This window comes from Stigmatopora argus, chromosome 8 (genome assembly GCF_051989625.1).
Source record: "Stigmatopora argus isolate UIUO_Sarg chromosome 8, RoL_Sarg_1.0, whole genome shotgun sequence".
Lineage (NCBI taxonomy): Eukaryota > Metazoa > Chordata > Actinopteri > Syngnathiformes > Syngnathidae > Stigmatopora > Stigmatopora argus.
Genome location: NC_135394.1, coordinates 13,100,930 through 13,115,765, shown reverse-complemented (window position 1 = coordinate 13,115,765; position 14,836 = coordinate 13,100,930). Strand labels below are relative to the sequence as shown.

The window sequence follows — 14,836 nt, the reverse complement described above, 5'->3', positions numbered from 1 at the left end:
TTAGGTCGCTTCTTTTGGCCAGTTTCTAATACATAAATCTCTCTCTCTCTCTCTACAGTACTGTACATATTCTCTCAATTTTATTAAATGTTTTTTTTTTCAGTACAAACCAATGCGTGTTACTTATACAAGCCTTAAACATACAAATGCACTTATATAAACCTTCAATATACTTATATAGGCCTTAAACATAAATTATAATACAAAATATAGCACTAAATCAACTTACAAACAAATTCAACTTATGAACAATCGCTCGGAACCAATTGCGTTCGTAAGTTGAGGAGTGTCTGTATTTGGCTTGAATTGACTAAAATTTGAAATATTAGGCATGAACTGGACATTTTGGGATTAGACTTGATCTGCTTCAGTGTTGTCAGACGTGGTCTCGTTTCTGTGACATCATCAAGGAAGGATTACCTCATTTCTTTAAACGTGAACCTCCTCGGGCAATATTCTCGTCTCCTCCGTGGAATTTTTGGTGGGAGGCGCTAGCATGTAAACAGAGGAGCGAGGGCCGAGGAAGTCGCAATTAGATACATGAGATGAAACCTGGAAGTCAGCTATTTTGGGTTGAAGTGGCCTCTTAACCTCTTTACTTTGGCAAGGTCTAGCAGTCCTTTAAAACTTGTTGGCTTATCAAAAGACTCGAATTTTCCCTGATTGTGGGTGACGGTAACAAACTTTGACGTAAACAGCTGAAATGCGCTAAAGGTTGCAATGACATGTGAAGTCTTTGGAGGGCATGAAAAGCAGACATTTTGCTCTGCGCCTGAATGCCTTTCCCAAAGAAAAATGGAAGGAAAACTTTAGCAGTGGAAAAAATGTGTATACAACGTCTTTGTAGATGAGAGCATCTCTGTTTCGGATCTCCTTGCACCTGTGTCGGCTAACGTTGAGACCGATGTCAGCATGGGACAAATCGGAAAAAGTTGAGAAGAGAACAAGCTCTTCTTTCAAAGAATGCAGACACGCTCCCTAAATATTGGCCGGGGACTTGTGATCAACAACCCGAACAAACAACATGAACAACACAGCAATTTTCTATTCATCGCTTTGGGATGAACAAATTAAGGGTGGGTACTTTGAATTAAAAAATGAGCAAGGCTAATCCTAAACTATTCCTCTCGTGGGAGGTCCCATAAAAATCAGCAATCAGCTTTGACAACATGAGGAAGAGGCTGCGCTGTAATTTATATTCTTGCTCTTTGATCTGCACAGACGAGGAGAAATATCCCAGTCATGCAAGTCTCTCAGTCCAACACAGATGCTTTGCATGCACACCACATAAACAGAGACACACATGCGACTCTTTTCTATTGCACGGCTGAATATGTAAGGGCCTCAACCTCCATGTGATAGGTCAAAGGGGATATGGGGGTTAATTTTAGGAAAAAACACGCTCCAAGGGTCTTGGCTTTCAAAAGAACCTCCTAACGACGCTGTCACAGAAATACTGTACGGGAGCCAGGAAGATTTGCAACATCCTAAATATGCTCAAATGTCCTCAACATTGCAGGTTCTATAGTTTTATCGACGAGGGGTAAATTTAGTGCCGTTTTAGGACAAGAATATAGACAAATATATTATGGCATGGAGGGTGGAAAGAAGGAGTCGGGAACCTTTTTGACACAGAGAGCCATAAACAATTCCTATTTTTTTTCTTTGAGAGCCGTACTCAGAATTTAAGAGTAAAAATGTGAAAATGAGATGTAATTTTTTGGGGGGTCATTTGACCACTTTTAAAGTACTAAATGAATTCTTCGGACAACACTGTTACGTAGTTGCTAATCAATGCAAATATGCATGTAGAAAAATCTCATGAAAAAAAAGCGGATTGAAGTTAAAGGTAGTGTCTGGGCCATAGTGCTGACGTGACGCTCCTATGGGGGTACACGGTCTTTTGGTCGCCGGTCTTTTGGTCGCCCGGAAGGTTATTGATAATTACCATTTAAATCGTTGCTCAAATTCCCTAAATACAAACTGCGAATTACTATTTAGTCATACTTAATGCCCTATTAATTATTAGACTAAAGAAAAGCTCCGCATTTCCCGGACTTTTATTGTTTTTTGTTGGAGAACTTGTTATACACTCACACATCGGCTCAGTGAAACTGCTCATGGCCATTGTTGGCTTTTATTGATGCGTAGACTGTGTTGTTTTACCTTGTTTTGTAGCCGGTCTTTTGGTCGCCCTTTGTCGTGGTCCGGGCGACCAAAAGACCGGCGACCAAAAGACGGCGACCAAAAGACCGGCGACCAAAAGAACGGCGACCAAAAGACCGGTGCCCAATCGACCGCACACGCCTATTGGTGCATTCTGGACTAGGCTCTGTCACCAGCGGTTTGAATACATATTTTACAGGTTCACAGGTTAGTGAAGAGCCACATGCACCCATCAGAAAAGCCACATATGGCTCCCGAGCCATAGGTTCCCTACCCCTGGTGTAAAGTGTTGAATTCACGTCTCCAACACAGTTTGAAGGAGCGTCGTCCAACTCAGTTTGGTTCTGGGCCACCTTGATGCCAACTAGATGTTATGTGGGCCAGCCCAGTTTATTTTTGGCCCAAAAAGTTAAATTACTTGCCGCCATTAACGGCGCTAGACGTCATATCCATTTTGACAGTCAAAATGGATGTGCACAGAAAGATGAGCAACCACAGCCAGTTTAAGTAAATAGGACATTGATCAATGTCAATAGCAAGCAATGAGTTAATTTTGTATAACATTTGTTTTTCACATTTCATTTTAGGGTACTCACCTGTCACTTCTGGTCAATTTTGAATCATTTCCTATTGAACATCAGGGACTTTTTCCGGGATGCTTCTTTTCCGTTTGTCGGTCGCTGATGATTTTTGGGTATTTCCATCTTATTTCAGTGGAACATTTGATTGAAGATCTCCCAGATTTCCAAATATGTAAGAGCGAGCCCAGCTGAAATGGAAACCATTATCGTCAATTATAATAATTTGTGATTTAATCTGAAGACTTCGCTTGATTGTCTCGCCTGCACGCTTTACTGTAAAAGGTCAAAGGATAGACATGAAAGTGGTGGGTGGGAATCAAAGGGAAGAGAGCGAGATGGAGACCGACCGACGACGCTTGTGTGGTCACTGCTTGAACTAATCTGGAACATGAGCCACGTTAAAATGGGAAATCCGCATTGGGAATGCTTCCAAACTGTGCTGGCCAACATGTTATTTGTTCCTAATAAAAGCAGCTTACAATATCCTGTAACTGACTTTCGCCAGAGCCTCTTTAGAAACATGAGTCGAAATCATTCATCAAACACAAGCACCTGGTCTCCCTTCTGACACTATAGACCACCGAGGGACCGGCAAACTCAGAGGAAGTCGTTCTTCCTGACCCGTTGGATTGTTTGCAGTGGCGAATCGCCGGTGCATCAAAGCCGGCGTTGTGGTCTAAAGACGGCTCCAGAAGAAGAAAAAAACCAAAACTTGCAATAATGCGCAAGCACAAATTGATGGTTGAAGTTCCTCAAGACGTTACTTTTTGAGATTCACCAACATACCCAGATATTTTGGCCAGACAGACACCGGAGACATAATTCGGCTGATAGGTTACCGTATTTCCGCACCATAAGGCGCAATCAAAAGCAGGCAGTCCCAACAAACAACAAATTCAAGTTTGTTGAAAAGTCGACTTGTTTTGGGAAACACCGAAGACACCGCATTATCTTTATATACTTATTTAGTCTCTAACTTTTTAACCCTAACCAAGGTAAAATGTTTAACATCCCCATATTTCTTGCTTGGTATGTTTTATTTGCACGTCATTTATATCAACTGTTATTATACTATGTAAAACCGGTCGTATTGTCATATGAGTCCCAAATATACACCAAAACCGGGCAATTCTGGAATTTCGTTTTAAAGTTTGCGGAAAAAAAGAAGACGTGGCTCGCACTAAGTTGGATTCAATGGGAGTGTTGTTCTTTTAATTTGTTTTATGAATGCATTATACATTTTTCACTAGTGGGAAAGGCATGAGACGCAGCTGCAGTAAATTTACCATGATCCTATTTGTCATTTTCATGAAATTCAATATTGTAAAGTACTATTTTGCCCAATAAGAAACAGCGGTTAGGACAGATTACTTGTATTTCCATTCATTTCAATGATAGATGATTAGAGATATCACGGTTTTAGTCATAAAGTATCCCACTATTGCATACCATATTTACATCTGAGCATTTCAAAATGATCTTTTCCATAAATAATACTGTATGGCTAATTATTCTACAAAATAGCTAGTGTATTTCCAGTATGGCTCCAGTTTCTGGGCCTCCCACCAAATAAACACCTTTACTTGCTGGGTCACGTTTCAAGCTGAGGCCACTGGCCCGTGTCCAGGAACAAAAAAACAAAACAAAACGCATCATATCTGTGGCGCCTGACTCCTGGACAGGGGTTCAGGGGTCACGTGGAAGGTGGTATGGGAGTCAGCGGGGCAGAGCCCAGCGCCTACGAGACTGGCAGTCTGCCGGGGTCAGCCTGAGCGGTGAAGCAAGCAGGACAAACCTTTGAGCAAACTTCACACCAGTGGGGACATGGAAAAAATGGGGCGAGTTGTTGGGAGACATCCAACAAGTGCGGGTGTCGTCCTGCTGGGGCAGTGGAGCTCAGTTTATAGATTTAGCTAAGCGTCGACTTGGGGTCATGGGTCCTCTGTGGGATCGGCAGCAGAAAGCTGGAGTCCAGAAAATAATAGACGATGAATTGCCGGTTTTGCTATTTTTATGATGTTTTACAGTGTGAAAAAAGTAGAGCAAGGGGGTGACAATGTAACGTCTGTTTGTAGGTGAAATCTTGTGTTCTTCAGGATTTACTTTCTCCTTTGACCCTGTTTGAATTTTGTATTCCATGTGAGGATAAACGGAAAGGAAAATGAAGGAATGATAAACATTGAGCCCTCGTCTACATATATATTATTTTTCCCCCTCCTTGCTCCTGTCCTCCCGCTACAGCATGTGTCAAAGTGGCGGCCCGGGGGCCAAATCTGGCCCGCCGCATCATTTTGTGTGGCCCGGGAAAGTAAATCATGAGTGCCGACTTTCTGTTTTAGGATCAAATTAAAATGAAGAGTATAGATTTATATTAAATTTCCTGATTTTCCCCCTTTTAAATCAATAATTGTCATTTTTTAATCAATTTTTTTCTGTTTTTAGTTCAAAAATCATTTTGTAAAATCTAAAAATATTTTAAAAAAGCTAAAATCAACATTGTTTTAGATCTATAAAAAACTGAATATTCAGGGCTTTTAATCCAGTTCTTTTAATCCATTTATTAAAAAAAATCTAAATATTATATCTAAAATGGTCCGGCCCACGTGAAATCAAGTTGACGTTAAAGCGGCCTGCGAACCAAACCGAGTCTGACACCCTTGCGCTACAGCATCGTTTGATCCGACAATTTCACATCAATTATATTTTTTTGTACAATAGCAATAATTATTGAATAGTTGATTTTTGAATACTCTGACAAAATGCTATCATTTAATGTGTGTAAAATCCGTGATATTGGGACTTTAAAAAGGTCAACATAAACTACTCTCATACCTAAGGGCAATTGTAATAATTACCAGAATGAGTTTTTTTTTCTTTCTGTGGACTGGCTGGAGCCGACAGATGTCATTAGATTGTTTGGTTGTTGTACCCAATGACGTGTCTGATGAGTCAGGCTTACAGAAGCAACAAAAAAAAACACTGAACTGAACCTCAACTTCTTGTGGTCCCTCCATCATTCCGTCTGACATGTCCCGAGGCTGCCGTTGTCCCGCCGCTCACCCTCCGCTCATCCGCACACATCAACACGTAGACGCACACTGGAAAAAAAAAAGGGGATGACAGGGGGGAGATTAGCTTTTAAAGTGTGTAGAATGACGTGTCTCCTCCTGAAGCGGGACGTCTGAGGGTGGTTCACATCCAAGCAGTAATTACTGTAGCAAATATGTGGAAAAGCTGAAAGGCAGCGCGTATCAACCCCGATCACCTGTTTGCGTCGGCGGACAGACGGCGGTCCCACTGTTACGCTAATGACTTAATAGGTGCCCTTAATGACCAAATAGCCCGTTGCCATCCAGAAGCACTTAGACAATTACATGCTGGCCAGGACTCGGCAGGCTAGCCGCGAAATGGAGGTGCTGAGAAAACAAGGGGCCGATGCTAAATCACAGGCTTTTCACATGAATTGTAGAAAAACACCAGATTGGTAAGAAAACATAGCCAAAGCCAGAAAAACGCAGGCATTAGAAATCAGTGGAGCGTCAAGAAAAAGGCCATTTACAATTTTTGGTATTGGGAAAACAAGTTACTTATGGAAAGTCAAGAGAGCTCAATTAATAGAAAAATAGTGAGAAGAAAGGTTTGTTTTTCCCAAAAATGTTTCACGTAGTGGCAGGAAAACAGGCCGAAATCCAGATGTTACAAGTTACAAGTTGTATGCATGTGAGATGTGGAATGACAAATTTCAGGTGTGCAGAAAGAAGCGTTGAATTGAGATTTTAACTTGATGCGCAATTAAAATCTCACTTTTCCCAAAGTAGAGGACCGCTAAAATCACAGGCACACCGCACAGTCATTGTCTTGCTTCACATACATTCATCATCAAATGTTATAAATTTCACAAGCTCTAGTACAAGGGTGTCAGACTCGAGTTCGTTCGCGGGCCGCTTTAACGTCAACTTGATTTCACGCGGGCCGGACCATTTTAGATATAATATTTAGATTTTTTTAAATAAATGGAATAAAAGAACTGGATTAAAATCCCTGCATATTCATTTTTGTATAAATCTAAAACAATGTTTATTTTAGTTTTTTTTAAATTTATTTTTAGATCTTACAAAATGATTTTTGAACTAAAAACTGAAAAAAAAGATTAGCAAATAACAATTATTGATTTAAAAGGGGGAAAATCAGGAAATGTAATATACATCTATACTCTTCATTTTAATTTGATCCTAAAACAGAAAGTCGGCACTCATGATTTACTTTCCCGGGCCACACAAAATGATGCGGCGGGCCAGAATTGGCCCCCGGGCCGCCACTTTGACACATGTGCTCTAATAGAATTGTAGGCAACAACTGATATGGCCAGGTAATGTCAGGTTTAGTTTCGTTTACCTAGTTTTACTATGGCCTGCTAACTTTTGTCATTTAGAGCATGACAGCTGTGGCAATTTTTTTTTTGGCCAGTTTGAAAATATGGCCGGGTATCCACGTTTACCCCTCGTCACTTTCAACTTGTTCCGTCCAATTTGGCCCTAAACTGGCCTCAAAGTGTAAATGTAACCTTTTAATTATGCCAGATTTCTCCTAATCATACAAATGTGATTTCTGGTAAAAATATCCTAAATTTAATTCTTATGAGAGTAGGTTTTCTTCTATGGCAGGGGTAGGTAACCTATGGCTCGGGAGCCATATGTGGCTCTTTCCATGGGTGCATATGGCTCTCCACTAACCTGTGAGGTAAAATATGAAAATCAATGGTGAGAGAGCTGAGTCCTGAACATACTAATGGGAGCATCATTGTGGCGTTGACACTACCTCTACCACCACTTTAATCATAATTTTGTTTTTTATTACACTTCTGCATGCATGATATCATTGATACTGATTTATTAGCAACGTCATAAAAATGTTGTCAAAAGAATTCGGAGACTTTTTATACTTAAAAGTGGTGAAAGGACAAAAAGATCACACATTTTCATGTAATTTGACTTTTCAATTCTGAGAATGGCTCTCAAGGAATAACATTAGAAAATATGAATTGTTTATGGCTCTCTCCGTCAAAAAGGTTCCCGACCCCTGTTCTATGGGATGGCGTCTGTAAAGCTGCGACCGGTTAAAAAGACGGCAACATTTTCTCATATTTAGCGCCAGACAATGCTTCAAATATGAGGTAAAAAAATTTAGAGTCACTTTTTAAAAATACATTTTACAACAATAATTAGCAATTTCAGTATTTATTTCTCAATAAGTGCTAAATTCTAAATTTAAACATTAAGTATGAATACTTTTTTTTTTAGATAATGTAACCTACTCAACTGAGCTCCCTCTGTCTTTTATTTTGTTACTTCCCGACTAGCATATTGTCTTTAAAACCGAGCACCCCATATTCTTCTACAGTTAGTTTCCAAAACCTTGAATTCCCCTCAGGATTAAGAGCATAAACACCCATTATGTACACTATCTTTCTGCTTTTCTAATCAAGGTGACACATCAGCAGAAAGAGGGTGGTTGTTTTGGGATGGAAGGCCAGGTAGTTTTCCAGAAGGGTTGAGGTTAATCTCAGGTTGTCTGGGCCACAGGCTGATTGATCACAGGCTGGAATGTGACTGACTGGTTTCTTCCGAGACCTACTTGGCCCCTCTGGAATGTTGTTGTCTTCTGGGACATCAATGTTTTATAAATTTAGTTCATCTTTGGTTGAAGCAGATTAGTGAGGTCCTAACCGAGGGTAGCACCGTTTGATGTGGGTTTATGCGTGGATTTTCTCCAGTTATGTGTGCTTTTCTCACAATGTAAGAAACAACAAAGCAAACCTTGAAAATGTGGACACTTAAGTGGTTCAACAGAATAGCATAATGTGGAAAGAACCCAATTTAATTATGTCGAGACTCATTCCATGATCTTTTTATTTCAGCAAGAGTTTTTACTTTTATTTTTTTACTGTCCTCCACCACCTCTGTGTGGACTTTGATCTCTTAAAATATAATGAAATCTATTTTACCACTTTTAGCAGTAAAAAATTTTCAATGTGCATTTTGATCGATGGTTTTGATATTATTAGCAATTAGCTTGCTGGTTCGTTAACTTACTTAACGTTTAGTACATGTACCGTATATTTCGGACAACTGGTTTGTTAACTTACTTGACGTTTAGTACACATATCGTATTTTTCGGACAATTAGTCGCACCAGCCAAATAATACACAATGAAGAGGGAAAAAAATCAATATATAAGTCGCACCGGAGTTGCATTTTTCGTTTGATTTTGTGTATTTCTCATGTCCATGGTAGCTAAAACTTGACAACTGGAATTAAACTCATTCTATTTCCATTATTAATCACGTGAGAAAAGATGAGTAAATCCAAAGAAGTCAGACAAATCGAGAATTTCAGGGTTAATTTAGGGAAAAATCAATAAAAATCAATATATAAGTCGCACCAGAGTTGCATTTTTCGTTTGATTTGGTGTCTTTCTCATGTCCAGGCTGGCTAAAACTTGACAACTGGAATTAAACTCATTCTATTTCCATTATTAATCCCGTGAGAAAAGATAAGTAAATCCAAAGAAGTCAGACAAATCGAGAATTTCAGGGTTAATTTAGGGAAAAATAAATAAAAATCAATATATAAGTCGCACCAGAGTTGCATTTTTCGTTTGATTTGGTGTCTTTCTCATGTCCAGGCTGGCTAAAACTTGACAACTGGTATTAAACTCATTCTATTTCCATTATTAATCATGTGAGAAAAAAATGAGTAAACCCAAAGAAGTCAGACAAATCGAGAATTTCAGGGTTAATTTAGGCTTGTCAAAGGCAAACAGCGTTCTGAGCCCTGGCAAAAAAAGCGTGTGCACCGATCAGGTGTGTGACGAAAGAAAAAAAGTTTTCCAGTATGCCTCGGCATGCGACTTTCCATGTCACACACTTGTTGGTCTCACATGAACTCAGCGTCCTAGTCCCCGCATACTAACCCACCACACTCTCACTCTGGCACCCACGCACACACACACATTTACCGGCAGTCATAAATAGGTGCCAGCAGAGAGTAAGTGTGTGCGTGCACGCATGTGAGGCAGGCTTGTCGAGGATTAAGTGGAATTAGCGGAGCCCTCTCACTGAACCCACTTCTAATGTGACCCATGCCTCTCTTGTGGCCCTTCGCCTTGTCCCCATTATACAAAAGCCAGTGGAGCGCTTCAGCAACACTTTGCTCACCTCTCGACATCGTTTTCACTTTCAAATTGTGCAACCCTAGTTGCGTCACGCCGCTTATTTTTAGATAGACAGTTATTTGGGCTAGGAGGTCTGCAATCAAAACCTATTCACATACCGATACAAGTTTCAAAACCATGGAAAATCCATTACGTAAATTCATCACGATACATTTTGATGAAAAATTATACCCCATTTACAATTGTCATGTTCCCAAAAATTCCAAACACAATATTAATACCAGGTCGGAAACAGGTTAATTTTGACGGTCATTTTAGAATGCAAGCGAACGACGTATTGCTCTATATTGAAGCCTGCCTCCAGTGGCCATCACTGGTACAGCAGGGCCAGCTAAGTGCCAATCACAGGACAACAAAAAACAATTCTTACAATTTTACAGAAATTAGAGACAATTACGGTCTGAAAATTTAGAGTCAGTGTTCGTTTTCTATGTACAAGCAAGTGAATAGCAGTAAGGTGGAATGCTCTGGAAGCACAACACAGGGGATTTATGACACCGAAAAGTGAGTATCTAAGATTTGTGCTCTTTGAAAAACTACGAGGCCGTGTGAAGTAATAGAAAACACATAAAAAAACCCACAAAAAAAACAAATCCAAACCAGAAGCCAGCTGTCTGTAGTAGATGCACTGCCTCACGTTACATCAGCCTTCGTTAAATTCCGTCTGACCCCATTGGTTAACGAATGAATTTTATAACGCTTTACCCAGTGTGAGACGGAAAGGACGGGAGTTTCAAACATGTGTCTGGTGAGAACCCCGGTTCAACCTTTAAAATTCCCAGAACTTTTTCTGAGTCTGATTGACCGAAGGGGGTGGTTGCCTTCATCATTGGCCTCGGTATGACCCCACCATCCCTTCGGCTAAAGCCACAGTAGCCCCCTTAACTCTCCCTCTCAAGTAGCTCAATGTGCAATGACACCAACCTGAGCCAATTAGTCTGCCTAGATGATGTTTAATAGGATAAGCAGGTGGGAGAATAGGATAAGCAGTGTTGAAAATGTAGGAATGAATAAAAGCAAAGGTACATTGATCAATGTGTTTTCGTGAGAGTGAAGGAATTGTGAGAAATGAGGAATATAAAGGGAATTAAAGGAGGATAACGCAATACTCAGATTGAAAGGTCCTTTGAATACCTGGAAAAATATGACATTCCATGAGTGGACTTTACATTTAAACATTTCTGGCATTAAGGGACGTCAATGAATCTCTAAGGTCATCCATCTCGATCAATCTGGATTTGATATTGTGAAGGATGAGTTCATATAATTCAATGTTTTAGTACAAGGGTGACAAACTGGGGTTTGTTCGCGGGCCGCAATAACATCAACTCGATTTCATGTGGGCCGGACCATTTTACATATAATATTTAGATTTTTTTTTTTTTAATTGGATTATAAGAAGCGGATCCGGAGCCCTAAATATTCAGTTTTTTTATAGATATAAAACTGTTTATTTGAACTTTTTTTTCTTAGTAAGGGAAAACATCTAATAATCATTTGTTTTTCATTTCAAATGGAAACATTTTTTTTTAAATTATATTCAATATTAAAGTGGAAAACCGAAAATATTTTTATCTATTTATTTTTAGATTTTACAAAATGCTTTTTGACCTAAAAACACCAAAAGAAAAAAATGATAAAAAAACTGCAATTATTGATTTAAAAAGGGGAAAATCAGGAAATCTAATATACATCTATAATCTTCATTTGAATTTGATCCTAAAATGATGCGGCGGGCCAGATTTGGCCCCCGGGCCGCCACTTAGACACCTGTGTTTTAGTAGAATCATACAACATTGTTCATTGTCTAGTTCTACTAATCAAACTTATTTATGGACATATTTGTCCATTAAATACTACTGAAAACAGCCAAAATGACCGTGAAATATTGGCAAAAAATAAAAGTGGTTTCAAGATGGGAGTAAAATCAAGATTTGACCTTCTGGAACTGGGTTAGTACAATTTTGCTTCTCATAGTCTGATCACAATTCGCTGCTACGCAAACAAAAACATTTCCACAGCGTGTTACACACCTTGACACATGTACAATCAGCATACCTGTCAACCCCAAAAACCTTACAAACACCGTACGAGTCGTACGGTGTTTGTAAGGTTTTTTGGGGGGTTTGTAAGGGGAATCATAATCATTTATAAGGGCAGTTATCGGCAGAGGTTGACAGGTATGAGTCAATGTGATGCCACGCTGGTTTCTGACTGCGTTCTCTTTGTCGCCCAATGTTTTATTTAAGGCCCTATCCCCGCCTCGCCCACCCTCACATCACGCTCAATTTCACCTGTCAGTCGATAGGGAGGCTTTTCCAGCACTGGAACAGTTTAGACGTAATATCGCACACATGGCAGAGTTTACTAAGCGCAAATGAGACGAGGAATTAAATGTACTTAGCGAGTCGTCTCCATTTTCCGGGAAGGACAGGCGAGAGGACGAAGATGGGAAAGATGAGACGGTGGACGATGAAACTCGGTGGGTGGCGCACCTCTCATCTTTCTCCATCTTGCGTCACTTCACGCCGACTACCTCTGTGGACCTTTAGCCTTTTGTTTATCAGGGACCGGTTGGTTTCACATGAAGCCGTTCTTTCCACAGAACCATTCCAGGAGATTATTTGTTCTTTGTGATCCTGTGCCAAATGAGGACGTGAGTTTTAGTGGGGGATTTACCCAACAAAAATCCACATCTTGATAACCCTTTCCTTATATGTAGTTTGGTAACGACATCGCAAAATGCATCGTAACGGTGAATAACTATACTCTAACTGATCCTCACGATTTCAAAATGCAATATGATATTGATTTGAACGCAGATACACAATACGCGATATTATGAATAGATTTAACACAATCACTTTTTTCATAGTTTGGCTGCCACTTTTATTTTTGTCACTCTGACTGCCAACAGCTTGTTATGATGTATTTTTTTTTAGGCTATAGTTATCGAAAAAACGGTTAATATGTTACATTAACAGATGCTTATTTTGACTGTTGTTTCCTATTTTCCTATTACTTTAACATACAATGTTATGTAATTTATACTCTAGTGCAGGGGTCTCAAACTCATTTTTTGTCGCAGGCCACATGATAGTTTCGATTAAATCCGGAGGGCCGTTATGTCTTCCAAGTAGGCTGCCAAAATTAATCCATTAATAAATTGACAGCTTTCTCAATCGTGCTAATCGATAGATCATTTTTGGACATTCAAATTAGTACAATTTTTTTGCAATTATTGATTTAAAATGAGGAAACACAGGAAATGATCTACAATCTTCATTTGAATTTCATCATAAAACAGAAAGTTGGCACTCATCATTTACTTTCTCGGGCCACACAAAATGATGCGGCAGGCCAGATTTGGCCCCCAGGCCACCACTTTGACACAGGTGCTCTAGTGCAACTGAATTTTTTTTCCCTTTCATTGTGCTTTCTTTGGCTAATGCGACTTATACTCAGGTGCCACTTATATTTACACATTGTTTTGGCTATAGTCCGAATAATATGGTAATCCACAACATAAAATTGAACGTCTATTGCTGTGAACAGCCAATGAGTTAACTGTAAATACAGGTTTACCAATGCGGACCAGTATTGACAATTGTATTAAATTGAATGCATTTATTGCTATTATACAAGCACAATAAGCTTTAAATCTTCACCTTTAAAGTGCACACCTAATAAATAGGCCTAAAAAAAAATTATAGCTTCGCACCACGTGCCCAAGCGTGCGATTGGCCCGCGGTTCGTGGCAAAGTTGTGCAAACAGATTAGCGGGAAGCGTGTCAGCATGCCGAGGCTCCAACCAGATGAATGCATGCGCTGTGGCGTTCACACACGTGGGATTGTGCGCTTCTGATGGGGCGGAAGGCGCATGATTGACGAGCAGGTAGGGGGGGAGGGGAGGGGCTTTAGAATGTTTACTGTCTTCGAATAAAGACGCGTCTATTAATACGCATGGATTTTAATAGAGGAGCGTAAATCACGTGGCGCTCATATTCCACCGCGTCTCTGCGGTTTTGCGGCCTTCAGACAGGCAAGAAATCACAGTGTGGAAGTTATGTGCAAAAGGTCTCCGACTACACGTTAAAAAGCGCTCCTGTGCGCTGCGGTACTGACACTCAGCAGCCACTTTGTTAGTTCCACCTGCACAATGTAAGGCGATGCCGATCGGTAAGTGAGCGGCCAAGGCCGAGGCTCCAATTCCTCTTTTTTTTAATGAAGTGGCTTTTGTTGACACTGCCAGAGGTGGCAATAATTCTACTTGATGTTCATTAGCGAGTGCCGAGTGGGTGGCTGGCCATTGGCCTGTCGTCCCCACGTAGTGGAATTTTATGGAGCTGTTTCAAGTGTGCTGCCAACCTCCCGTAAGAAAAATAAGAGCAACACCTCAGGTCTGTCCGGACTGTAGTGCCGCTATAAAAATATGATTTTTTTATAGACTAATCCAGTCTCAAAACTGGTTGTCAGTGATGTTGGCCGAGACATGCTGCATTTAAAAAAGCTGGGAAGTTCCAACCTCAAAGCGTTCCATGAGACAAAAACCATAACTTGTGAATAGATCATTTGAGTGTCAGCAGTGTTTAGAACCAACTTATAATTAACTCTTTTTCACTTGCATTTCACTTCAGGGTTTAATACAGAAACGACATATCTATATATAAAATGTCCATATAAAAACAATGTTAAATTGCAAAAGTTAAGTGAAACAATCAATTAACACAGAAAATAACATAGGTACCGAAGTCGTTTTCTATTTTAAAAAAACGACATAGGTACCTATGTCATAGTATATAGTAAGGCTTTTTTTCTTAAAAAACAACATCGTGTAGTAAGGCTTTTTTTCATAA

General features: G+C 39.9%; 1 protein-coding gene and 1 long non-coding RNA gene across 2 annotated transcripts in view; one reads left to right on the top strand and one right to left on the bottom strand.

The window, feature by feature from the left end:
- trabd2b (TraB domain containing 2B) overlaps positions 1-14,836 on the top strand; it is a 61,043-nt gene that overhangs the window by 5,874 nt on the left and 40,333 nt on the right. The window lies entirely within an intron of this gene.
- LOC144079454 (uncharacterized) overlaps positions 1-14,836 on the bottom strand; it is a 39,307-nt gene that overhangs the window by 11,217 nt on the left and 13,254 nt on the right. The window contains exons 2-3 of the long non-coding RNA XR_013301539.1: positions 5,738-5,845; positions 2,763-2,935 (exon numbers count right to left, since the gene is read on the bottom strand). This is a non-coding gene — a long non-coding RNA (uncharacterized LOC144079454). The remainder of the gene's footprint in view (positions 1-2,762; positions 2,936-5,737; positions 5,846-14,836) is intronic.